This window comes from Nyctereutes procyonoides, unplaced genomic scaffold (assembly GCF_905146905.1).
Source record: "Nyctereutes procyonoides isolate TBG_1078 unplaced genomic scaffold, NYPRO_anot_genome, whole genome shotgun sequence".
Taxonomy (NCBI): domain Eukaryota; kingdom Metazoa; phylum Chordata; class Mammalia; order Carnivora; family Canidae; genus Nyctereutes; species Nyctereutes procyonoides.
In genome coordinates, this window is record NW_026575020.1 from 22,114,580 (window position 1) to 22,142,182 (window position 27,603).

Here is a 27,603-nt window from a genome sequence, read left to right on the forward strand (position 1 = left end):
CAGACATCGAAGAGACTGCTCTGCTTGCCAGCGCCAAGATAAACTGTCTGAATTTGACAAGGCATTCATGGTTTCAAGTTTTTTTCAGGGAGTTATGGATGGAGCCCTTGTGTTACCGACATCCTTGAGAATGTAGTCACACAACTCAACGCCCCAAAATGGGCTTCTAAGACGGATTTATTTTAGAAACTCTTCTACATGGGATTATTTCACTCCTGATAGAGTAATGTGTAAACAAGACTTTAAAGTAGCTTTTTTTTTTTTTTTTATCAAACATTACAGTAAATGGAGTTTCAAAATAACCGAGATTGGGGGTGGGGAGTGTTTCCTGGAAGTTCTAGCCCCGTTTCTTGTAAGGTTTATAGCTAAATATTACTCCATAAGCTCATAAAATGAAAACCATGATCTGGGTTTGAGTGTTTAACTAACTCCGCTTCTCAGTATTAATTACCCCTGCTCATTTTAATTTAAGAATTTAAAGAAGTTTTTTAATCTTTGGAATCACAAACCCTATGGTGTCATCTTCCGCTTTTCTCTAGGCTCCACTGAGTCCCAGAGTATGGAGCAGGGGCACAGATTTGAGTTCTACACCTGCCTACTACAAGCTGACCTACTACAAGCTGAGCCAGCCTATGTGTCTTTGTTTCCTAATTTGTAAAATAGTGAATTTAAGTGCTGAAATATCTTGAAGATCAAGTTCTCTCCTTTTACATATTACTGGTTTCAAAGTCTCTAAGTGTGAGGTTTGAATCTTAAGAAACATTATTATAGTGAACCTAATTTAACCTTGCAGTTTAGTTCTACACTGAGCAAGGTACTTTGGAGGTGAGAAGGCCCGAAGAACTCTAAGATGTATCCTTATCTCTCAAAGAGGTGACAATGTCAATAAAGACAGGGAGAAACCTGGAAATTCCTACTGGTTTAAATAATACGTCGAGAAAACAATAGAAGAGTTAGACTTTATAGAGCTTACATGATTCTTTGCCAAGAAACTGTACAAACTAATTGTTCTGGAGTTGAGAAGAGGGAGAGGTGCTTTAGGCTGGCTCAAAAACACAACACAGAGGAGGAGAGAAGTTCAGATGAGTTGCAGAGGATGGGTAGGATTTGTCTAGGTGGAGAACATTCCAAGTGGATGCAGTGGCGTGAGCAGAGGAGTGGAGGCATGAAAGCTGGTTCTGTTTGGGTGGTAGTGAATATACTAAGTTGTCTGGAGGGGAAGGAGTTGGTGTTGGGGAGTTGTGGGAGGAATCACCAGCTCATTAGCATGACCCTTGGCTAATGCCCAGGTTTCTAGGGCTGCCTTCACGCTCAATCACCAAGTCAGTCAAGATCCTGGCTGTTCAGACACGTGCACGTATCTGTATATGTCTCATCTCTGTGTATACTTGACGACTCTGAGAATTGGCTGCGATTCTCAAGGTACAGGTTCAGTGATTGTTCGTGGTTTACGTAGAAGTTGGGAGTAATTGGTTCCCCGTAGCCATAAACACAGTCTCAGCAGTACCCTTGACCTCCTCTTCAGTTGTAAATCCTGATTACCCAGGTAGAATGCAGTTCTTTCTCTGATAGTTTGGATTTCATATCACTCTGATATCCCTCCAGACTATTTTAGTGTTTAGCTGTATGAGCTTCTGGGCTTATGCTGTTGGGACCCTTGAAACATTTGTTTCACTTTGCAAAAGATGACTTGAACACTGCAGGTCCAAGTGCTCTTATGTGATGTTGAAGTGTTTTCATCTCCCAGAACATGGGTGGTTGGGCCATACCCGGTGTGATTTGTGGTTATATATTGAGTGTTTCATCTTTTGTTGAATGTGTGTGGATGAGCCCGATCATCCGTGCCTTCCCCAGGCTGTGGCTCTTTCTTTCACTCCTGTCAGGAAGGTCCTGTTCTCTGCTCTCCCTCGCTCTTCTGCAAGGCCCTCATCATTTGTGGTTGGTGACATAGTTAGGCACTCAAGATAGCACCCATTTCAGGGGTCTGTGTCCTCCAGACTCGATTATAAGTTTCCAGATAGCATCACCAGCATGATGCTGGGTACATAATACATTTCTTTGTGACAACATTTTTTTGCAGTGAGAAGAAAAAGAGAGGAAAACAGTTACTTTAAAGCTTTTATGACACTGTTCATTTAGAATTATCTTTTTATTTTGCTACTATGCTGGCCTTCTTTTCCCATCTTGAAGCTAAAACTTGATATTTAAACATTTGCTACAATCAGTGTAACTTTCCACATGCTGTTATTATTTTCAAAAATTGATGTAAGTATGTGTCTGTACATGTGAGTTTGGGTAAGGCAAGATTTAAGGAATGATGTGGACTGGTGTGAGTTAGTATATCTGCATAGAAGTTTCAATTTATATTTCTTACCCTTATATGAAAAGCTGTAGTATTTTGAAGGCTACTTTCTTTCTCTCCTAGGAGCTCCTTGCTAGGGGAGATCCATTCCATTTATTTCTTTTTCCTTTTTTGTGGAGGTGCTGGTGGTTTTGGTGGTGGTGGTCAGCTCCTCGTGGCATTTTTCAAGAATCTGTGCCCAGGAGTGAGATTCCTGCACAGTTACCTCCTGCCTTCATGGTCAGTCCTGGTTCCTGCCAGCAAACCCTAATAATGACCCCTTGCAGCACTGGCCACAGTATCCTCATCATATTCTGCTTTCTTTGCAGCCACTTCCTTTTGGGACCTGGAACCTTTTGGTTGGTTCCTTTTCTCTTTGCTGGGTCATTCCTGTACTTGAGTTCTTCCAGGATTAGCAGTAGCTTTGCACCCTCTCCCTTCAGAGTGAACTGCATAGAACAACTGGTTCTCATTGTGCTTCTCATTCCCACTTAGCCAAGTGTGTAAAAGGGAGAAAGCAGACTGCTGTTCAGGGTGGGCTTAGGCTGAGGACAGCATCCCGGAGAGCTGTACTTCTCATTTCATAAGACAATGAAATACACTGTAGGCTTCCAGGGGTCAGTTTCCTAACTTTGTTGGCAATGGTTCCTGTTTTGAGAATATAGCATCTGCTCAGCCTGGTATCTTGGCTCCTTGGAAATTTAATTTTTCCTCCATTCTCTCTTTACTGGTTTTTCTCTTCCATGAAAGCAGTCATTTGAAACACTGCTTGCCAAAGTTACAGGCAACTTCTTTTAACCTAACAGCATGTCTTTTACACCTTTGCCTAGGTCAGGGCTTCTCAGCTGCAGCACTATTGATGCTTGGGCTTAGATCTTATTTTGAGGGGGCTGTCCTGTGAATTGTAGGATGGATGTTTAGGACTTCACTAAGCAGTCAGATGTTTCCCCTACCCTGGGCTTTACACACCAGATGCCAGTAGCACTACTTCCCTCACATTTATGACAACTGAAAATGCTTCTGGATATTGCCAAACGTCCCCTCAGGGAGGGGGGCAGCATTGTCCCAGGAGAGAACCACTAACCTAGGTTGTTTTCACTCTCCCATTTCACTCGAAATGTCTTTCTCCTTCTTGTATCCCTGCTCATGTCCTCTGCCCGTTATCCTTACTCATCCTTTCAGACCAGTTCTGAGCAACCTTTCCCAGTCCTCCGAGTCAGGGTTCATTCTGCTCTCAGCTGTGCTCCCAGCACACATGGACACTTGGACCTAACCATTAGAAAGAATGGTATCAGGTTATGTAGTTGTTACCTGCATGCCTGCCTTCCGACCAAATAGTGAGCTCCTCAGACACAGCATGATCCAGAGGTGAATCTGGGTTTTGTGGGCCAGAAAACTCATGACAGTTGGAGAGGGGGGACGATGTTTAAGGAAAAGAGTATAAATTGTGAATGCCAAAATAGAAATAGGGCTTTGGAAGGGGACGGTGCAAGTGGGTGGCAGTGAAGCAAACCCATCGTTGGTCCCATATTGTTTCCTGTCATGCTGGGCACCTGTGTGTTCAATATATTTTTACATGAGTTCATTAAGCTGTCCAATGTTGATTGATTTTTCTTCAACCAGTGGAATTCTTAACTTAAGCATACGACTGTAGGCTCTCAAAATATTGTAGTTATTTTAATACAGCTTAACTATGTGGGGACAGGAGGAGTGAGTTGTAGAATTACATACCCATGCAGGTAGGTATACACCCACATAAACACATACACACATATCCTCACCACACAGCCTCTGTACTCTTTCTCTGTGGCTGCTTGGTCATTTGGAAAATTTGGTGAGACAAAGGGGTCCCTCTTGCTTGGGGCAAAACCTTTGGTACTCTGGGTGGTCTTAAAGCAAGTGTAAATCTGCAGTTGGTTCCGAGTTCTAGTTAGAAGTAGTGTAGTTAGAATTATAGGAGAGGTGAATGGCACGCTAAATCTTTTTGGCTTCCATGTGAAATTCTTTGGCAGCCACTTTTAGAGGCCTTCGGAAAAGGACAGTTTGCTCTTTGCCTGTTTTGCACATTGGCTTCATATTGGGACAGAAATGAGAATTTGGGTTTTGGAGCTGCCATTTGGAGTGAATCACCCTGCCGTCTTGTTTCCTTTCCTACTCTGTGACAGATTTCCAAGACTATTTTTATTCAGGGTCATTTGTCGACCCTGGAGACTGCTGAATTTAGCTCCCAAGTAGAGCCAGATGTGGGTGGAATTAAGCCCTCAGAAAGCTGCTACTGGTGTGATTTGTTGCAGTTTCTGAAGGGCTCTATCTACTTCTTCATGAAAGAGATAAGCTTTGACTTTTTGCTTGATGTGGAGACTAAAGATGGTGAATCTGGAGTAGATAGTAGAAATGTGTGTGATTAATGGTCCACATGCAAGTGGTCTCCACTGGGAATTATCCAAGTGTTAGTTGGTAACACATAAGTCTGAGTCAGCTCAGCAAAAAGGACCCTATCTCAAGGACTGACCCCATTTTATGATAGTTCTCTGTCATCCATTGCTGGGTTGGTGTTGAGACTGGATCGATCATTGCCCAGCCACCACTGGGTCCATCTGGTGGGGAACTTTTCTGTCAACCATAGCTCTAGCCCCATTGGGTAGGTCACCTGTTGATGAACCTGACATGGCTTATAAGAATGTCAGCTGTGGGGATCCCTGAGTGGCGCAGCGGTTTGGCACCTGCCTTTGGCTCAGGGCGCGATCCTGGAGACCCGGGATCGAATCCCATATCGGGCTCCCGGTGCATGGAGCCTGCTTCTCCCTCTGCCTATGTCTCTGCCTCTCTCTCTCTCTCTGTGACTATCATAAATAAATAAATTAAAAAAAAAAAAGAATGTCAGCTGTGTTCATACCTAGGTTCAAGGGTCCCACCAATTAAAAAAAAATACATTCTAAACCTCTCTTTGTCTGTTGAATTCCTTGGTCAAGATGAGAGTTTTATTTCCTGTGGGAAGCAGGCTCCTTTTGGTTCAACTGCTATATAGTTTCTGATTAGATCTCTTAATAGAACAGTGTTACCCAAACTTCAGTTTTTGACATTAGTGGGAAGAAGAACTGGGAAGGAATTGGTTGTTCAGGACACAGGGCACAGTGGAAAGAAACACATGAGACCCAACCGACCAAGTTCAAATCCTAGCTTCACTTTAACTCTTTAGCATTATGATTTAGGGTTAAATTAACACTAAGTTTCAGTTTTTTTATGTGTAAGATGATTGCTTTTTAGGGTTATTAGGATGAAATCACGCAATATGTTGAAAGTGTCTGATCAGTGCTGGGTGCACAGTTCCCTCTGTACTAATGTTGTCTTCCTGAATCCTTCCCACATGGCCTCACCTCTTTGTCCTGACCTCATAACCCATCCAGAGCTAGCTATTTTCACCTCTTCCATCCTAAGACAAATTCATTTGCTTTGGTTTTATTTGGGGAGCAAAGATGAAACATTCTAGATGGGATTTTGGTTACCTAGTGGAGAGAGCAAGAGCATTGAAGATAAACAATCTGGACCTTAATCCTGTCTCTGTCCACTTACTACCAACCATGTGGCCTTGGACAAGCTACTTAACCTCCCCAAGCGACCATTGCTTCATCTGTAAAGCTGATGTTATTGTAAAGTTTGTATTATAGCACCTGTAAAGCACTCAACATGGTACCCAACTCCAGTGTTGTGACTCCAGTCTTTGTGAAGACTGAAGCAGAGTAGATTCTCTCTGTAAGTAGTTCTCTGTCTCTCTCCTCTTGATCCCCTCTCGACCCTAGCCCGTGGACCAAGTGCCCTTACCATTCCCAGTTTCCTCCAGAACTGTCACTCTAAATGTACCCATAATTCTGCTCCCTCCAGGTGTACCACCATTTAATTTCCAAAAGTTGTTTTAGACTCTTTAGAAAAGGAAACTAGCTCTTCATATTACTCATAAATATTCAAAAATATTTTATTCTTCATGTTTACCGTTCTCTGCTTTCACAAAGGTTGGCGACATTGGTGCCTGAAATCCCCAGGTGCTATAGATGGGTGATGAACTTTAAGTAGAGTCTTTAAAAAAAAAAAGAAAAAAGAAATCTAGGGGCTCCTGGGTGACTCAGTTAGTTAAGCATTTGCCTTCAGCTCAGGTCATGATCTCATCAGGCTCTCTGCTCAGTGGGGAGCCTGCTTCTCCCTCTGCCTCTTCCTCTGTGATCTCTCTGGCTGTCACTCTCTCTCAAATAAATAAATACAATCTTAAAAAATAAAAGCATAAAAAAAATCTGTAACTCATTTCCTTAATTATAGACTCTGTGTGTATGTATATATTTTAAGTTTTTTATTGTAATTTCAGCCAGTTAACATACAGTATGATATTAGTTTCAGGTGTACAATATGGTGATTCAACACTTCCATACAACTCCTGGTGTTCATCACAACCTGTGCCCTCCTTAATCCCCATCACCTATTTCCCCCATCGCCTTCTCCCCTCCCTTCTGGTCACCATTAGTTCTCTGTAATTAAGAGTCTGTTTCTTTATTTGTCTCTCTCTTATTTTTTCCCCTTGGTTTTGTTTCTTAAATTCCACATATGAGTGAAATTATATGCTATTTGTCCTTCTCTGACTTATTTCACATAGCATTATAGACCTTATATATTTTTGATCTAACCCCCTAGCTTTAAAGCTAGCAGCTACTTGAATTCTTGCTGTGTGCTTATCACTGTAGTGGGTACTTTGGTGGGGTTTACTTTTTAAAAGTCACTCTGGAGGAGAGCTGATGCAACAGTAAAAGATACCTTAATAATTGGGTCAACATAAAGTAGGATATAATTGAGCCAAAAATGGAGAGTGCAAACAATCAGTTGTTTTAAGAGCTTCCTAGAGAGAAAGAATCAACAGACTATATTTTTTAAAAAGAGAATACTGCTGACAGTATAATTAAGAGCTCATGTGTATGCACCAGAGCTCCGAGGGAATTGAGAAAGTGAGAAAATGGGATTGGGAGTAGGGAGGACCTGCTCTGTGGAAGGGGTAGAACTCGGGTAGAACTCAAGCTGGCCCTTGTTGGAAGTAGAGGAATGGCCTCTTACTTGGAAACAACCTTTGCCTGGGCCTTGATGCCTGATGGCCTACACTGTGCCAGCCACCTTTTCTTCTCTTTCGCCACCGACTCTTGGCATGAGTGGGCAGGCCCTGCTACTAGCCAGCTTCCATCACTCAGAATATTTACCCCCACATCACCTGCACGTTTTGCATTCCTGTCTTATGCTGCCCCCAAATTCTCCCAACTGGAGATTGAGTTAGGTTGATATGAATTCTCTCACATTGGTGTCAGTTTGCTTGATCCTTTCTCATGCCTAGTTGAGATGAGTTAGGAGGAACTGAAAATTTCATTTCTGAGAAATAATTTTGCAGCACATAACTGTTCAGGGCTACGGCAGACCTGAGATGGAGAAATGAATTTGGTGGGCGGGGGGAGGGAGGGATGGACAGGATACAGCGTGAGCTCAGTTCATTCTTGGGAGGCAGGCTCTGGGGCAGGGAGAGTGCCTGGGAAAAATTTTGCTCAATTAAAAAATTTATCTGTGGCTCATCTTTGGGCCTAGGGGAGGAAATGAATCTCTTTTCCCTTTATCTTATGTCTAATTACAGAACTTCCAAGACTCAGCACCGAGACTGCATGGTCAATACTATGGTCATTCCACTGTGGGTTAGAGACATTCATGAGCCAGCCTGTAAACCTAATCATGGCCATTTTGGTGAAATAGAATGGTTTACTTATGTAGAAAATAGACTATTTTAAAGTAAAGGGCTCTGATAAGTGACTTCAGAGAAGTGATTTGAGAAGCATCATCTGGTTCCTCCTTTACCCACCTTCCAGTCTCCTCATTGTTTAGCCTCACCCCTGAAAATATCCCAGTTGCTATTCCTGGCACAGCTGTCCTTGTGGGACTGATCATTGTTACATCTGAACAAGACCTTCTTCATTTCCCCTATATTTCTGCTCCTTGGTGCAAGGTATAGAAGTGAGATTTCACCTTAATGAGGTTAACTCTAGTAAAGCTATTTTGCTTTAATAAAATGGTTATATACTACTTGCTGAACATAGCTTTATACAAAAAAGACACAGGCCAATTCATAGTTTAAAAACAACAAAACCAAACTTCTGGAATAGATGGAAAAATATATCAAGGAACAAAACACAAATTTGCCATCCCTCCTCTCCTCAATATGTCTCCCATAGCAGTATTACTAAGACCTGATATTTACGGGGGGGGGGGGGATTCCACTTACATACACAAGGGTCATATAAGCGCTAGAAGCAAATGAATTAGTCAAAAAATGGCTTCATCTAAAACAATGAAGCAAACACCAAGAGAAACTCAAACAGTTTTTTTCCCTCTGACGACAAAGTCAGCTTTGAGTAACTTGTACAATAGAAGATCATCCGTAGCGGGGTCAGGGTGATCACAAATGACTCTATCTCAAACCGCTGCTTTGTGTTCAATATAAAGTCAAGAAAAATTTTACAGTCAATTAAAAAAAAGGCAAACTATTAAATACCTTACATTTATTTTGGATAACCCTAAAATTGGTCATGTTTTAGTTTGGGCTTTTATGGACATATAGGTCATTTTAAATTTATTATAAGAATAGTCCTTGATAATGAGGTTGAGTTAGCCTGGTTCTGCCATCCTAGTCTATGTTCCTTACGATTAAGAAACCCGTACCACCCCCCCCCAAAAAAAACCCACCCTCAAAATAACAGATTTGTAGAGTAAATGTCATTAAGTACAATTACAAGGAGGTTCTCACTGCATTCAAACTGTCATATTTGTGCTCTACTTCTAGTCTCCAAGTCCTGAGGGCAAGGACCTTATTATCTTAAGGAAGATAAAGTCTTGTATCTGAAGGCTTATTGCCAGACATTAAGGACGAAGTGTTTTCCCCTCTAAAAATGAATGAATAAATGAATGCATAATATTTCTACATCTTTGATTCCTGCCTGAACTATGTATTTATTGTATTTTATATAATTATATAATCTGATTTTTTCTATTGTGACTCTAGTCTTTGGAAAGATGGGAAAATGAAACTGTCATTACTCTTGGGGAAAAAAAAAACCCACTAAAATATATATAAGTTTTTGCGAAGTGGTAGACATCCTCTTTTCTTTTAGAAGGCTTCTAGCACTCAGACATATGAGTACTATATATGTATGATATCATCTTACATGATACGAGCATCATGTAAAAGGAAAACATACTTCATTGGTACTTCGATTTTGAGCTGTATTTTGTTGTTTACCTTAGCAAATTGACTACATTTTTATCAGCATTGGGATGCCTTTTTATAGCTTTGTTTCTTTTTTGAATATCTCTAAGGGACATACTTTTATACAGTGGATCCAGTGACTAAGCTTATTTAGATAGGTGCTATTTTTTTTTTTTAATCTGTGTTTTACAGTGTTCCTGACCATGGAGGTGCCTGAGAAGCAGTCTTCCATTCCAGGTGGGGATGGATTAGGACTTCAGGTCACCTGCTCACTTCTGCTTTCAACACAGTAGCTCAACTTCTTACATATTGGGATTCTAAGGAATTTTTGTTTGGGAGGAAATGGTATCATCATGATGAAAAACACAGTTTGAAGACCACTTTTCTAGGTGATTGTTTCCAGTTGACTTTAATCCTTACAAACATACCCAATTAGAAATATTTCCAACCTGGAGCACCTGGGTGACTCAATCAGTTAAGCGTCCAACTCTTGATCTCAGCTCAGGTCTTGATCTCAGAGTCATGAGTTCAAGGCCCGAATTGGGTTCCACACTGGGCATGGAGTAAATAAATAAATAAATAAATAAATTCAACCAAAATGATTTAAATGTGGCAGTGCAGTTTAAAATAATGAGTAAAGGGGATAATTCAGTTATCCGAATTTAAACATGGTGGTATTACTGTACAACCTCTACTTCAGTCTATTTCAGTTCTCTTGGTCACTATAGTCTTAAAATGGGACTGATCCCTATTACAAGGTCATTTCATCAAATGAGATAACAGGTGGGTGGTTGTTCTTAACACATTGAGGGTGCTCAAATGTCAGTGATTTCTCATTTTTGTCTCCTTATGTGGAATATTAAGAACATAATTTAATTTTTTTTCTTCAGTGACTTAGATCATTATGATTACAGTTATGAACAATTGTCATCATGCCCTTGGGATTTACTGAGATACATGTAATGTTTTGCGCCCCACCAAATTGATCTAAACAATTCAACTTTTTAGCATATATGAGTTAAGTTTCTATCATTTCTTTCAGTGAATTCTCTCCCTATGAATTCTCTTTTCCCTTTTAATTTATATCTAATCCTCTCCAGGATGCACTTGTAGAATGGCATCTAGAGAAGGAGTTAATGTGTTCTGATGAAGACTAAGGTTTGCACTGGGTGTATCAATTGCAGGGCATGTGTTTGAAGGCCTTTGTTTTTTATCTGCTCTTCTCTGCTCAGATGTATTTTTTTTTTCATGTCTTTGATGTGTTTGGCCGGAAAGGCAGGTAGACCCAGGCTGAGTTCTGAGTAGGTAAGGTGCTACTCTGAAATGTATTGTTGCTGTTGGTATTTGAATTATTTGTGTGGTTGAACAAACCAAAATATGATGAGTGGATTTTTTTCCATACCATGTGGTCTTCATGATTGCTTATTGATTTGTGAGAGGCAGCTGCTTTTGGCAGAATTTGTTACTCTGCATCCCTGCTTCTTAGGTTCTTATTTTACTGAAACCTTTACAGAGAAGGAACCTCTCTTTTAACTTCTTGATTTATTCTAGGCTGATGGTTCCCAAATTTAGCTTGTATGAGAATTACCCAGCTTTTAAAATACCCACTTTCTGGAGATTTTGATGTATTAAGCCTCATAAATGCACAGCTGATTCTCTTGCCTAGCCAGCCTAGGAACTGCTCTCCGAGGCAACTGGTTTTTTTCACTCTACAGCTGTGTTCTATTGGAACTAAATGGGCCGTGACTGTAATGTGAGCTGACTGGTATAGTAACAAATATATCCAAACAATCAATGGTCTTAGATCTGTTATGATTATTAAATTAATTAATTTATTTGATAGTCCTTCTTTATTCTTCATCCTGACAACACATTCTGCTCTTTCAACCCTATAGTTATGGTTGTCCATTGTTAGCATACTATATATTATTTTTTCTTCCTGTCATCACATTTTCCATACAAAAAAGTATAATCATGGCATCCTTGTTAAAACCTTGATATATTTCCTTATAATATATATGTATTTTAAAGATTTTATTTATCTTTTTTTAAAGAATTTATTTATTTATGAGAGACATGGGGGCGGGGGGGTGGTGGGCAGAGACATAGGCAGAGGGAGAAGCAGGCTCCATGCAGGAAGCCCGATGTGGGACTTGATCCTGGAACTCCAGGATCATACCCTGGGCTGTAGGGAGGCACTCAACCGCTAAGCCACCGAGGCATCCCAAGATTTTATTTATATATTCACAAGAGACATAGAGGGAGGCAGAGACATAGGCAGAGGGAGAAGCAGGCTCCCCATGGGCAGCCCGATGTCCTTATAATATTTTGAACATAATATAAATTTATATATTTTAAATTTTAGATTCTTCATGCTTATGCAAGACATAACTTTGTAAAGTTTTCTCATATAACGTAGTATCTTAAGCATTTTCCCATGTTATTAAACTGTCCTTGAAAGTATAATAGCAACCATGGCTTTGTCATTCTTTTCTGGGGGTGCAGGGGAGACCCCAACAGTCATGTTTCTTCTCCCACAGAGCTGATAAACCAGCAGGGAAGACATAAAAAATTGGTAAGCAACAAAAGAATGATAGTAATAAGTGCTGTGAGGAGCAAGAGCAAGGTTCCCTCATCAGGGAAATGGCAGTGGCATCTGTGTAGGGTGTGTGGTGCCACAGACAAGGTGTTTTATGAGGAAATAGGCTTTAACAGAGATCAGAAAGATGAAGACCCTCTTGGGGGGGTGGGGGAGGGCAGGTGTGGAGTGGTGAAATGAGATAGGGCAGTACAAGCCAGGCAGAATGAATCAGGACAGAGGAAGATATGGACAGACCAGATGGTTACTTGGTATATTTCATACACTGAAGGGCATCCAATGTGGCTGAAGTCTCCAGACAGAGGGGGGACAGGCAATGATAGAGTATTGTCCAGGAGCACACTTTGCAAAGGGTCTTGGGAAGTGAAGGATTTAGACTTTGGGTACATTTGGAAACTACTGAAGGGCTTTACACATCTTGCAATCACTTCAGGGTGATAGCATATTTTTAAGTATCTGGGCTGCTTCAGTTTAGCAGCCAGAATTCCCTGGGCCTGGTGGCTGTTCTGAATGTTTTTTGTCAAGTTGAGGAATAGAGTGCAGAGTTGGCAATTGCTTTCTATACTCTTCTTTCAGCAATTGTAAACACAAATACAGTCCTGTTCTGATCTATAGTCTGACAAAGCTGTTTCTTGGAGTGGGCATCCCAAGAGCAGAGCTTTTTTTTTTTTTTTAAGATTTTATTTCTTTATTTGAGAAAGAGTCCTCACGAGTGAGCACAGGTGGCAGGGGAGGCGCAGCAGAAGGAAAGGGAGTAGATTCCTTACTCTTGGGCAGCCTAACACCGGGCTCAATCCCAGGACCCTGAGATCATGACCTAAGACCAGGCAGATGCTTAACAGACTGAGCCACCCAGGTGCTCCAAGAGCAGAGCTTTTGAAATAATCTTGATAATGACTACTAGGCTAAAACTGATTTTCAGGGACTTTTTCTTCCTGCTTCAAGCAGAAGAATTCTGAGCCATGAAGTCTCAGAGTCATGCAATTTTAATGCCAGAAGGGAAACCTTGAGGTTATCTCATTGATGTAAAGATACATGGAGTTAGGAACACAGAAAGTATGTGATTTATCCATGACTCTTCCTTAGTCAAGTGGTAGTTACCACTGGAGCAAAAATCTCCTGTATCCTACCTCTGTGTTCTTTTCCTTTCTTCTTAACTCTATTGTTTTGGAATCAAGTAGCAGTTCTTTAACTTCCTTTATGATTGCTCACTTAAAACATACTTGCTTGAAATGATCTGAGCAGGTTGAAACAATGGAAAAGCTAACAATGTAAATAATAAGTCTATAGTGCTACCGAAGGGCAACAATATAAATACAAAATAACATTGAAAGAGAGCCAAAGATTAGGGGTATATTTTGCTATGCATCTACATTGACCTGGAAGTATAGACTTAGAATTTTCTGGCTCAGTCCTGCCTCTCCAGGAGGGGTGAAGAGCTCCCACACCACCCTGTAGAATGCTATTGGCCCTAACTAAAAGAAAATCTGAACAAACCTGCTTAAACAAAAAGGAAACTTACTATCTCACACAACCAGAAATGATAAGAGAGGCTCTGGCTCCACTGGTCTGATTATCTCAGCCCTGCCTTTCTTTTTGTGCTGGTTTTGTCCAAAGGCTGGCAGCTGATAGTTACAGCAGTTCTAAGCATCCCACCCAGATGTAGTAACTTCTGGAAGGAGAACCATCTGCTTGTTTTGTGCCTCTCTCTTAGGAAGCCTCTAGAAGAATTCCTCACATTTCCTTGTTCAGCGTTTGCTCACATGCAAATTTTTAAACCCATCACTGGTTCAGAGGAATGTGGTTATCATGATTGATTTCAAATATCAAGAGCTGAGGATAGAGTTCGCTTTTCCCAAAGCCCATGACTATGTGGAAGGGAGTAAGATACCTGAGCAAAACTGGATTCTTTATTCTTTCCCAGGGTGGAATGAATTTTAGGGACAGAGTAGGATATTGGAGAGGTGACCAAGAATGCCTACTATATATACTTTCACAAACTGTGTGGACAGAATGGTATTCATTCAGCAAAGAATGTTCAGTGTGATGGGGGCACTTGAAACTATCATGGGAGAATGACTGAAGGAACCATACCTAAGACTTGATAACTCTAGTGGGTTTGCCAGTAGCACTGAGCAGTTCTCCGGTGTGCAGTGGACACCAGCAGCATGTCTTACACATTTAGTGTTCACAATTCTGGTATTATCTGTATGGGAATAGTGTCAGATCCCATAGGTGACAGGCGCAATCCCACAGACTGCCTCCTATTTCAGACACCAATCCCAAGTCCACGGTGTCACCTGTATTTCTGACCCATCAACTATAAATAAGAGGTTCCTGTGACCCCTTCCTAAGGGTTCAGGGGATTTGCTCAAGTGGCTCACGGAACTCAGAGAAACATTTACTTATGATTGCCAGTTCAGAATAAAGAGTATGATAAGGTATACAGATGAACAGCTAGATGAAGAGATACATAGGCTAGAGTCTGGAAGCATCCCAAGCATAGGAACTTCTGTCCATCCACACTATGGAATATTATAGATGACACAAAGAAAATGACTGTAAATATATTGGCCAGAAAGTATGCCATGATATATTATATATTTAATGAATAAGTCATATAGCCCCCACCCCTTTTTAAATAAAGAGGTAAGTGGCATTCGTTCTTACATTAAAACAAAAAGAAGCAAGGTGGGCAGGGGACTTCTTGCTATAGCAGAAAGCAAGGAAGTCCTCCAAGCTTGATGGAAAATGTAAGAAAGATACAGAAACCAGTGTGAAGGAACTCCCCTTGTCTACATCTGGGTTGGTTTGAGCACCAAACTGAAATAGGAAACCAGGAGTCCATGCTTACATAAACCAATGTTAATAACTTGAATTTTGATGAGGAATAAGATATTTACATAGTATCTCCCTACAAAATCATCATTAATTAACATCAAAGAAAAAAAAGAATGTTGTTGCATTGAAGCCTGGCAGACACTGCCTTAATCACTTGAGCAAAAGGAACAGCATCAGTAGTGGGACAAATCAGATCACATACCACATGAATAGATGCAGTAAGAACACAGCATCATTTTTGTGACATGCCTGCTGAGGATGCATGACCTGAGTCTGAGCAGAGCACACATCTGGCAGATTCAAATGGAAGGAAGGGCAATCTACAAAGAAACGAATCTCCAAAAAATATCAAGTTAATGAAAATCAAGGGAAGACTGAGGAAATATTTTAGAATGAAGGAGAGTAAAGAGATGTAACTAAAGGCAAGTGTGAGTCTGAACTGGATTCTTCTCTATAATGGACATTATTGAGACGTCCAGTAGAATTTGAATGGGGTTTGAGAATATGTTGTTAGTAAATATGTCATACTTGGATTTCCCGATTTTGATGATTTTGTTGTGGCTGTGTAGGAGAATATCATCATTTGCAGGAAATCATATAAATGGATGGTAGGTATCAAGTCAGCAAATCACTATCAAGTAGTTCAGGAAGACAGAAGATACTTGATTTTTTCTTTCTTTCTTTTTCTTTTCTTTCTTTCTTTCTTTCTTTCTTTCTTTCTTTCTTTCTTTCTTTCTTTCTTTCTTTTTTTTTTTTGTAAATTTGAGATTGCTTTAGAAAAAAAGAAAGTAACTTCTACCTAGACATCAAATGGGTTCCCAAAGAATGTAGTGAATCTCTGGGTATGTGGATTTATTAAAACAGAAGTTGGAAGTTCACTCACCAAGGTTGTTGTTAAGAGGTTTCATGCACCTGGAAGATTGGTTTACATGGCCTCTGAAGCACTAAAGGGTAGGATTTTGGGTGTCTCTATCCATATTTTAAAGTAATAGTTGAATTTTATTAAATATGTTTATGCCTTCAGTTAATATAGGTCCAAGGAAATTGACGTCTCATACCAATTAACAGATATTATTTAAAACTGTGTGCTAGGGCAGCCCCGGTGGCGCAGTGGTTTAGCACCGCCTGCAGCCTGGGGTGTGATCCTGGAGACCCAGGATCGAGTCCCACATCGGGCTCCCTGCATGGAGCCTGCTTCTCCCTCTGCCTGTGTCTCTGCCTCTCTCTTTGCTCTCTCTGAATGAATGAATAAATAAATCTTAAAAACAAAAAACAAAAAAAACAAAAAAAATGTGTGCTAGGGACCATACAGTAAGAACTGTATATAACTTCCTACAAGAAGATCATGGTATAATTGGGTAAAAGGGGCATTGGCATGAAAAAGTATATGACCCCCATAGTGTAGTATAGAATAGATGCCAGGTCATAGGTACCAGCATGGTGCAGTTCAAACCAGGAGGGTGTTTCTGTGAGCTTTGGGGACTAAAGAAGGCCTCTCTGAAGGTGTGCGATGTGGCTGAATGTTGGAGCTTGAGTAAGACTGGGGTATGTGTGACATAATGGCAACAGGGAAGAGCCTTTCTTACAGAGATCCTCTGTGAATGGGCATGATGTGTTCAGGGACAGGGAGAAGACGAGTTTGACAGGTTTGGAGGGTTCATATAGGAAAGCTCTTTCAATTTAGTATAGTTAGGGAGAGAGGACTAGCTTCCACAAAAGGGAAAATGAGGAGGAAACTGATGATTGGCCAGCTATGAGACATATGGTAATGTGTTAGATGGTTTCTATTTTTTTTAGATGGTTTCCAATTAAATTCTTTCATTTATCTCTTTCGATCTATTCAGTTCTTTTTTTTAAGATTTATTTATTTATTCAGAGAGAGAGAGAGAGAGGCAGAGACACAGGCAGAGGGAGAAGCAGGCTCCATGCAGGGAGCCCGACGCGGGACTCGATCCCAGGTCTCCAGGATCACACGCCAGGCCGCAGGTGGCGCTAAACCGCTGCACCACAGGGGCGGCCCAGATCTATTCAGTTCTACAAGATAGGTGTTATGCTCATCATATGGATTTGAACCATGTATTCAGAGAGAGAAAATGACTTTCTTAAAGTCACATTGCTAATTTAAGAGGCACTTTGAATTTGAAACTTGGGCAGGGGCATGACTTCAAAGCCTATACCGTTTTCCTACCCCTGTTGCTGCGTGCATAGGGAAAGGAGTAGGGGCAATGATAGAGACCAGGGCACTGACTAGGTGTGTTGATATTGAAAACAGTATTGGGAATGGAAAATGCCTCTCACATTGAAATCATGGTGCCCATAAGACCCGTGTGTGAAATGTAGATGATCAAAGAGAAAGCATAAAGAGTGAGTAAAAGGCCAAGGACTGAACCCCGAGGAAATCTGTATCTAAGGGAAAGTCTAAGAGGAACCTGAGGCAGAGCATCCAGGGAGGTTAGGAAGAAGATAACAGAGTGTGATACCACAGAAGTCAAGAGAAGAGGCATATGGGCAGTAGAGGTGAGCATTCCAGAGGTCAAAGAAGAGGAGTCCAGTAGAGACAGCACTGCAGAGTGCCTTGGAGACTTTAATGAGCATGGTTTCACTTGAGCTGTAGGGGTAGAAAACAACTGTAGTGGGTTGAACAGTGAATGGCAAGGGGGTAAAAAAGTAGAATTGGTGAGCAGTGAAACAGCTTTCAAGAAGTTTGCTCTAAGGGAAGGAGAGAAAGCCACAGCTACAAGAGGTTGTAGATGGATTCCTTCCTTCTTTCCTTCCTTCCTTCTTTCCTTTCTTTCTTAGATTTATTTATTTGAGGGAGGGTAAGTGAATGCAAGTGGGGAAAGGGAGAGAATCACAAGCAGACTCCCTGCTGAGTGTAGAGGCCAGTGCAGGGCTTGACCTTATGACCCCGAGATAATGACCTGAGCCCCTCAAAATCAAGAGTCAGATGATGCTTAAGCAACTGTGTCACTCAGGCCACCCTTCTTTCTTTAAGTAGGCTCCATACCCAACATGGGTCTTGAACTCACAACCCAGAGATCAAGAGTCACATGCTCCACCAACGGAGCCAGCCAGGCACCCCTGCTTTTCTGTTATTTTTAAGCCTGTAGGGTTGAGTATGAATAAATGCTGGTGGGAAGTAAGCAAGAGAGAGAGAGATTTGAGGGAGGAGATAATCTGATGCAAAGGGTGAGATCCTTGAGGGAATGTGAAGCAAAGCACTGGAATTGGGAGAAGCAGAGGTGAGCAGAATGGGGAGAGGAAGGGAGGCACCCATTCTTGTTGTATAAGTTGTCTCTTACTCTCCCCCCCCCCCACCACCATGTGCCCATGCATGGTGGCCTCACCGACCAAAACATAGCTGCATGGTCCACGCCATTTCCAAAACAACATCTGCATGCACATTTGGAGTGATGGCAACTCATATTCTGTCTAAAGCTGCTCAATTTAGTGCTGTCTGTATAACACTATTTGTTCTGAAATGTCTTCCTTAAAAATAGAGAATGAGTAAATAAGTAAGAATGAGTGAAGGAGAATGAATATGCCCTGAAGCAGTGAAAGCTAGTCCTGCAGCCTACCATAGCATGGGGCAATGAGTGTGAGCCTTGGCTTCATCCAGAGTCTGCCACACTTCTCAGAGCTGATTACGTTTTGCCACATATGTAGTTTACTCTGACATGGCCTCCTTTTTTTGCTTATTTAGCTTTGGTTTTAGAAAATTGTTTTGATCTGTAATAGTTAACAGATTTTTTTTTTTGAATGGTTTAAAACAGGCAGAAAAAAAATGTTCTAGACCTGCAGCATAGAAATAAGAGGAAGGTGGTGTGTTTGATGCTAAAATGCTGTAAGGAGTAAGAGCCCAACTTGGGGAAGATCACAAATTTTCATCATTGATGGGATGGAAAAATAAATTGTGGTATTCATGATAGAATAACTAGAGAACTACAGCTACATGCTGGTAGTAATCTTCTTGACCCAGGAATGTAACACAGGTATGTTTACCTTGATAATTGATTCATCAAGTTACGCACTTAAATTTGTGCACTTTCATGTGTTCACATTAGACTTCAATGAAATATGTTTAAAAATGATTGAGGAAATAGTATAAAAATCAACAAGCAATTAACAGTTGATGAAAGTCCTTAGAAATGTGCTTTAAAAAATGATTGAGGAAACAGTATAAAAATAAGCAAGCAATTAAGAGTTGTTAGAAGTCCTTTGACCTTACAAAGGCCATCATAAACCTCTTTGCAGCCAATGAGGATCAACCAATAATTCTATTAATGTCAGCCAAAGGTATGTCATGACTCCAGAGGATTTGCAGAGCATGGAGGAGCAATTTCTAAGTATGGAATAAATATATTGTATGTGAAGTGACATTCACATGTGTATGTGTACACATTTATATATATTACACATTGGTGTCCCATAGAGACCATAGTATAGATACTCAGTAGAGCCAGTGTGGATTCAGCCAGTGCACTCCCCAGTATTCCAACTCCCTACCTCCAGTTCCTCTGTTTTGTAGCTGTAGTTACAGCCTTTATTGGCCTATTCAGCCTTTACACTATGTTTATTACTTCTCTTCAGCTTACTTTCTCATTTCACCTTGAATCTCAGATGCCTTGGAAAATTGCATATTTATGGGATGTTTTAAATCCCAGCTTCTGCTTAACTGGATTAGTTGGTTTGTCCACAGGAAGTGCAGACTAATTCTAACATTAATTTGTCAAATAAAATTAAGTCTGTCACCACTATATACACTCCATGTAATGTATGTTGAAGCAAGAATAATTTTTTATTATTTTTAGTTTGCAGTTGGCTTCATCAATGATTACCTACTTTAGGCCAGAAAAAACTGCACTTGATTTTCTTAGATGTGCAAGCTTCTTCACACTCAGGTTTATTTCAGGTGGAATTTTGTTTTTTTAGAGGAGGATGACTCACTTATGAGGAATTTTGAATAGTTAAGCAAGGGAGAAATCTGTTTTTCAGAGTTTCATAAATTTTCAATTGTCTCCACTCTGCCAGGATCCAATTTTGTGTCTTTATAACCCCTTATGCGTTAGATCTTCATGATAATTCTGATTAATAAAGTTCCGAGGGGTTACTTAATGCATATGTTTGAAAGAAACAGAAAAGAAAGTCTCCATGAGGTAAAAGGGAGATTTTATTTTTCTTTAGTTTGGCCTGATTCCAGTATAATTCCAGTTGTTGACATTGCTAGTAAAGAGAGTTCTTGACTCTTTTTTTCTATTTTTAGGCAATTAAGCTAATTTGTGCATATATTTGAAAGCAGTATCTGTCAAAGGTGACTTTTGAACATGGGCCTCAGAATGAGAAAAAAAGTTGGAGAATTCTTAAGTTAAAGACTTGCATACTTTAAGTCACTGCAAGATAGCTGTGTAAAACTTACCACAACTTCATAATGTTGAACTTATTGTTTCGATAATCTATTGCTTAAATTTACTATCTTGCATATATTAATTGATAGAGCATCGGTTCAGTTGTGTAGGAAAAAAAAATTTTTTTAAAGTAAGCACCATGCTAAGTGAAGCTTGAACTCACAACCCTGAGATCAAGACCTGGGCTGAGATCAAGTGTTGGACACTTAACCAACTGAGTGAGCTACTCAAGTGCCCAGAAAAAAAGAATTCTTGATTTGTTTGTACAATTTGAATTTTTTTTGGTGTGTGAGCCAGATTGTTTATTCACTTAAGCATTTAACACGTTTAATTATTTGCCAACTATATGCTGTGTTTTACAGACGCGAAGATGAATAGGATCCCATCCATGCCCATATTTAATCCAGATCTAGAGGGAAAGACAGACACAAATGCTCACAGCAGCATGATCCATGCTGTCATAGAGATAAGGATGATGTGCTCTAGGAACTCTGAAGGAGACCCATGGAACTATTTCTGGGTAGGGAGAGGTTAGGGTAAAGAAAGTTTTCTAGAGGAAACATTTGTACTAGAGGATGAGTAGAAAGTTGACAAGTGAGCATGGAGAGAGTAAGTTCAGGAAATCCCATGCTTGCAGGATTTTTAAATTTTATTATGTGGTGATAGGGAACCCTTGAAGGATTTTAAGTGGGGAAATCAGATATATATTTTAGAAAAATTACTATTAGTACTATGAAGTGGTTATATATCACATGACTGAAGCTGGAGGTAGGAAGATCAGTCAGGAAATTACTGAAAGGTGAGACTAATGAAGAAAGAAGAGAGGAGGAGGCATGGTTTCCATATGTCCTGAGAAGGTGGACTTGAGTGGCCTTGGTTTACTCATTTGGTGATCAGTGGAGCAAGAGTGTAGTCTGATTCACTGAGGTAGGAATTTGGAGATGGTGATAAGAGATTTGGAATGTAGGATAGAGAGTAAGGCAGCAGGTGGAGGCTGGGGTTCTTGTGAGTCATCGTACTGGATTGTCTAGAAGCCACATCAAAGCACAGTTCTGAACCTTACAAGAGTGACAGGTACTAGGGGCATAGGTGTCAGTGTGTTCTGAATATGATGATATTTGGTGTTTTTGGAGTACATGAGATTACCCATTGGAGAATGTGTGGAGTGGGAAGAGAAGACAAACACCACCTTTCAGAAAAAGAATTTGGTCCCTCTTAATGAATGTTACTCATGTATGGGTTTTGTTTTGTTTTGTTTTCCTTCTTAATATGTAAATGATCTCTGTGGAAAACTTAGAAAGTACAAAAGTACATAAGGACAGTGACATTCACCAATAATTCAGTTTCCATTTCCCGAGAAAATCATTGTGAACATTTGGATTATTTCCTAATAAATATTTTCCTACGCATATATTTTCCACACAATTTAGATACCACTGTATAGACAATTTTGCATCATAGTTTTTCTATTTAACATTAGTTTAAGCATAGTACTATCTTATTAAAATCACAAATAACATTCCATTTAATGTTTCTGTGCAAGGATTATTTCTCCTCTTATCATTTGTGATTATAGTGTTTTCTTATCATGGGTTCCTACAGGTAGAATAACTTGGTTGAAAGGTATGAACAAAAGTAAAGCTTTATGTTTTATTAAGTGTTTTTCAAGATGGTTGTATTAATATATACTCCCACTGACAGTTCTAACATTTAAGGGTTTTTGGTTTTTTTTTTAAAGATTTTATTTATTTATTCATGAGAGACACAGAAAGAGAGAGAGGCAAAGACACAGGCAGAGGGAGAAGCAGGCTCCATACAGGAAGCCCGACGTGGGACTCGATCCCGGGACTCCAGGATCATGCCCTGGGCCAAAGACAGGCGCTGAACTGCTGAGCCACCCAGGGATCCCCACATTTAAGGGTTTTATTGGAGGAAGAGTCTGTAAAAGAAGTAGATGGAACAGAAAGTAATGGTGTATGAGAGAGACTTGCAAAGGAGAGGATTTCTAGAAGGAAGCACTGGCAGTAGTAAATGCTGTAATGAAGTCACATAAACAAAGGATGGACAGATCCATCAAGTTTGGTGCCTGGAGGTGATGGCGGAATGGTAGGGGGTCAGCCAGCTTGCAGTGAGCAGAGAAATGGATGAAGAGCAGGAAGGAGAAGGGCTGCAGAACTGATGGAAGGCATGTTGCTTGTTTTAAAAGACATTATATTTCAGCGTATTTGTGGGGATTGGAGATGCTTGAGGAAATGAGAGAGGATGGGGTCCCAGGCTCCAGGGCCACCTCTTTTTCAGGGACAGAAGGAAGGATTGTCAGGATGTGGGTAGCCTGCTAGGCTGCAGTTGGAGGAGCTTCTGCCGAATTGATTTCAGTTTTCTGTGGAGCAGAGGGGAAGATGCTGGCTGAGAGTAAAGGGGACGCAGAAACTTCCAGCTTGAGGTGAGGGTGAGTGGGTTTACCTTCTGAGGCGAGTGCTGGTCTGGGGAGCCATTGAAGGACAACCACAAGGATCACCAGCAGTGTCAGAGGTTCTCCTGAGGTTGAAAACCACAGATCAGTAGCTTCCCACCCATGGATCTGAGTGGTTTCTCTGGTGGTGCTCAGCAGGTGCAGCGGAGAAGCAAAGCCATCAGCTGGCCATCTGAAAAAAATTTTCCTTACGAGTATATTTAAACAGCTTTAAGGTAAGTACAAGGAGGGATCCCTGGGTGGCGCAGTAGTTTAGCGCCTGCCTTTGGCCCGGGGCACAATCCTGGAGACCCGGGATCGAATCCCACGTCGGGCTCCCGGTGCATGGAGCCTGCTTCTCCCTCTGCCTATGTCTCTGCCTCTCTCTCTCTCTGTGTGTGACTATCATAAATAAATAAAAATTTAAAAAAAAAAGTAAGTACAAAGAGGTTTATTCTCTCATAAATGAGAAAAAAGAAACCCGTTGATTCCCACGGAAACCTGATGATCAAGCTTTGTCCAGGCCTTGATACAACTTCTGTTCCCTGTGAATTCATTGCTGCTTGTTGTTAAGTTTTACAAAAGTTGGCTAAAAAAAAAGGTTGGTACAAGAAAAGTTGGTATATTCCTTCTTGTACAGTATATCATAAACAACTAAAAACCGAGCACATAAGGTTGAATTAGGGGAAAGCAAAAAATGTTAATTTGGGCAGCCCCGGTGGCGCAGCGGTTTAGCGCCGCCTGCAGCCCGGGGTGTGATCCTGGAGACCCGGGATCGAGTCCCACATCGGGCTTGTTGCATGGAGCCTGCTTCTCCCTCTGCCTGTGTCTCTGCCTCTTTCTCTCTCTGGGTCTCTATAAATAAATAAAATCTTAAAAAAAATAATAATAATTTAAAATGGCAGCATTACTATGTTATTCTTGTACAAAACTGCTGCATGTTACTGGAGGGGCAATAATTATCTCATCAATGGAAATTTTAGAGAAGCAACGAGAGAGGAGAAAATAGAGCACTTACAAAAGTCAGTTAGTTTTTATACTGCCGAGACATTTTACATAAAGAACACTTCTTCTGAAATTAATATCCAATACAGTTTTGTTTGAAAGTAAAATGGATGTGTTGTGTCTATAGTGTTGCTGTAAAAATGGGAAAAGAACAACATGATAGTTCAAGGTCAAGGCTAATTGTGTGATATGTGGGAGGTTGGACAATTGTTTAAACACCAGTGGATAATTTTTTTAAATAATTTTTATTTTTATGAGAAAAGTTCACATAGTTCAGTTGTCTCCTAAAATATTATGAAGAAATAATTTCTTTATCCAACTTATTATTATTTCTTCTTTTACATGGTTTTGAGTGACATCAGCTTTTGATGGATGTAAACAACCATTCTTGGGAACAGTAGCCATTAAATTGGTTTGAAAGCTGCTTGACAATGATGAAAAAAATGTTATTTCCCAAAGGACTGAAGTAAGGCTGATGATTTTTATGCCAATGGAAGGCCGGTTTTTAACCACAAAAATTTCCCTGTAACCTTTCCTGATTGAAAACATATTACTTGCTATTCAAAAACACAGGCAAATTAGTGAGGAGAGTTTCTAAAATAAGTTCCAGGGTTAGACATATAATTTGTGGATGACATGTCATGATGGTGAAGTGTATTTCCTTCGGCGTTTTGTTTTAAACTGTAGAGAGTATATGAAACTCCACAGTTTGGGCTTCAAACATGTTTTCACAACTGTAAGATGAGCACACTTGATTTTTGAAGGACTGTTTCTTCTAAGTGTATATGTTTTACTGCATAATGCTTATTTCTAACCTATTTATTTTATAATACATGGTTTATCTAACTTTGCATTGGTACATAGGAATGTAGGGAACTTAGCATTGTCTTCGAAACAGTCATGTAGGAGTGTCTTTATTATAGGCCTATTCTCTTAAAGCATACATTTTAAGGAACAAATATGAGATTTGGGGCTGATATGCTGTAGGAGCCCAGCTACATACCATGACAGTAAAGGTGTAAGAGGCCAGGTTATGTAGTAATTGCACCCATATTTCAAGCTGGAAGTAGTCACTGGTCAACACCACACTCAGCAGGAGCATGTTCTACTATAAGGAGGGAATCAATTCTAGATGCAGCCTGACCATCAGAGAGCTAATGACAGAATATGGTGACTCTTCAAACTATAAAGGCCTCTGCAACATCCAGAACATTCTGTTTCCTTGATCACTCTGAGACTACTACTAGTTTTCTTAAGGAAATGTAAAGAGAAAGATGAATTGGGTTTCTTGGTAACTTTTTAACTTTGACATAATTTAAAATTTCTGGGAAGTTAAAATTTCCCGTATACTTTTCACCCAAGTTCACCAATTGTTTGACATCCACCAGTATTTGAGAGTGAATTGCAGATATCATGATCCTTTATTTATTTTCATCATGCCCCTTTACCCCTAATACTTCAGTGTGTACTTGTGTGTGTCTAAGGACAAGGAGAGTTTCTTATCTAATCATAGTGCAGCTATCAGAAGTCAGAAATCTTACATTGGATTGGATAATAGTCTTGTATCGAAGTCCATATTTAGATTCTTGCCAGTTGCCTCCAATAATGTCTTTTATAGCAATGTTTTTCCTGGTCCAAGATTCATATTTTATCTCTTTAATCTCATTTAATCTTAGTTAACCATTTTAAGTGAAATGGAGGGGGACACATTTTTTCGTTGTGTACTTTTGTTGCATGCATATCCATTTCAGCATCTTGTCTGAAACAGATGGACAGAAGATTTTTTTTCTAAGATTTATTTGAGAGAGAGAACACAAACGGGGTTGGGGAGCTGAGGGAGAGAGAGAAGCATCATTCCTTGCTCAATAGGGAGCCCAATGGGGAGGCTCAGTTACCAGGACCCTGAGCTCATGACCTGAGCTGAAGGCAGACTTTTAACTGACTGAGCCACTCAGGAGCCCATAACAGAAGATTTTTTTAAAAGATTTATTTTAGAGAGATAGCACGTGAGCAGGAAGGAGGGCAGAGGGAGAGAATCCTCAAGTGGACTTCCCACTGAGCACGGAGCCCGACACAGGGCTTGATCTCAAGACCCTTAGATCATGAGCTGAGCTGTATCCAAGAGTTGATGCTTAACCAACTGAGTCACCTAGGCGCCCCAGACTGACAGATTTTGTATAGCAGGTATCACAATAGGAAATATCTGTACGTGATGGCTCATTGGCTAGTACCTTTTCAGCAGATCAATTACTTCTGCACAAGCAACCATTGGTTCTTTGAAGTCCTGCTATATGGGTACTGTTGTGTGCTGACTACAGTATTAAGCTTTCTTTTGTTCAGGGCTGTCACTTTAAAAAAAAAAATTAGTAATCTCTGCATACAACGTGGGGCTCAAACTCACAACCTCAAGATTAAGAGTTGCATGCTCTTTTGACTGAGCCAGCCAGGCACCTCACAAGCCTGTCTTTTTAACATGTATTAGCTACTATTTCATCCCATTGAGTGTTTTGTTTAAGTTCCTGATGATATGGTTCCAAAGGATGTCCTAAACCTTATCTTCAGCTGAGGAAAGATGAGAAATGGCCATTATCTTTCTGCCTAAGGCCAGCAATTCAGTTTCTTTTGACTTGGTTATAATTATTCTTTGGAATATGTGAACAAAGCAGCATATGCTTATGATTTCAAAATCACTCATAACCTCCACCGTGTTTGTTCCATTGAAAATTGCATGACAGTTTTCTGCACTGATGTTTCATTCTATAGAAGTTTGGCAGAGTTGACATTCTGCTTCCAATTCATTCCCACAAGAGATGACAAATTTCCAGATTGAGATTTTTCTTAAAAGACTCATGGCCTAAATGGAATCACATAACTAAGATTTTTAAAAATTTATTTATTTGAGAGAAAGAGAGAATGAATGGGGGAAGGGGCGGAGGTAGAGGCAGACTCCTGCTGAGCAGGACAGTAGGAGATATAAAATATGCGGGACTCAGTCCTGGGGCTCCAAGATTATGACCTGAGCCGAAGGTAGGCAGATGCTTAACTGACTGAGCCACCCAGGCACCCCCTATAGCACGGTTTTTATTTATTTATTTATTTATTTTTAAACTTATTTTTAAAGATTTATTTATTTATTCATGAGAGACACAGACTGAGAGAGGCAAAGACATAGGCAGAGGGAAAAGCAGGCTCCTTGCAGGGAGCCCGATGCGGGACTGGATCCCAGATCCTGGGATGGCGACCTGAGCTGAAGGTAGGCGCCCAACTGCTGAGCCACCCAGGCATCCCAACAGCACAGTTTTTAAACAGTTATTTTATTTAATGTTATAAACATAGTATGTTATGGTTCTGCAAAAGTGAGAATTATGCTCTCATCTATTCTTTTGTATTGTCTTGATTATTTTCATTTTCATGAATGTTTGGCTGCAAAAGGATATATTATTCCTCACAAAGTTTATTTTGGAATGTGTTTTGTTTTTATATTGTCAGTCTGTTTCCCTTTTTATTTAATGATATGAAAATTTTTGATGTTTTTTGTACATAAAATTAGCAGTTTTCATAAATATCACTACTGTCATTTACTTTTACAAGAATATATTGTAATATAATTTCAACCCATAAAGCACAAAATTAGATTCTTCACCCCAAGAAAGATCTAGATACTTACCTACAATTGACCTA

At 40.2% G+C, this 27,603-nt stretch overlaps 1 protein-coding gene across 1 annotated transcript in view; it reads left to right on the forward strand.

Annotated features, from left to right (window-relative positions):
* MYO1D (myosin ID) overlaps positions 1–27,603 on the forward strand; it is a 326,201-nt gene that overhangs the window by 847 nt on the left and 297,751 nt on the right. The window lies entirely within an intron of this gene.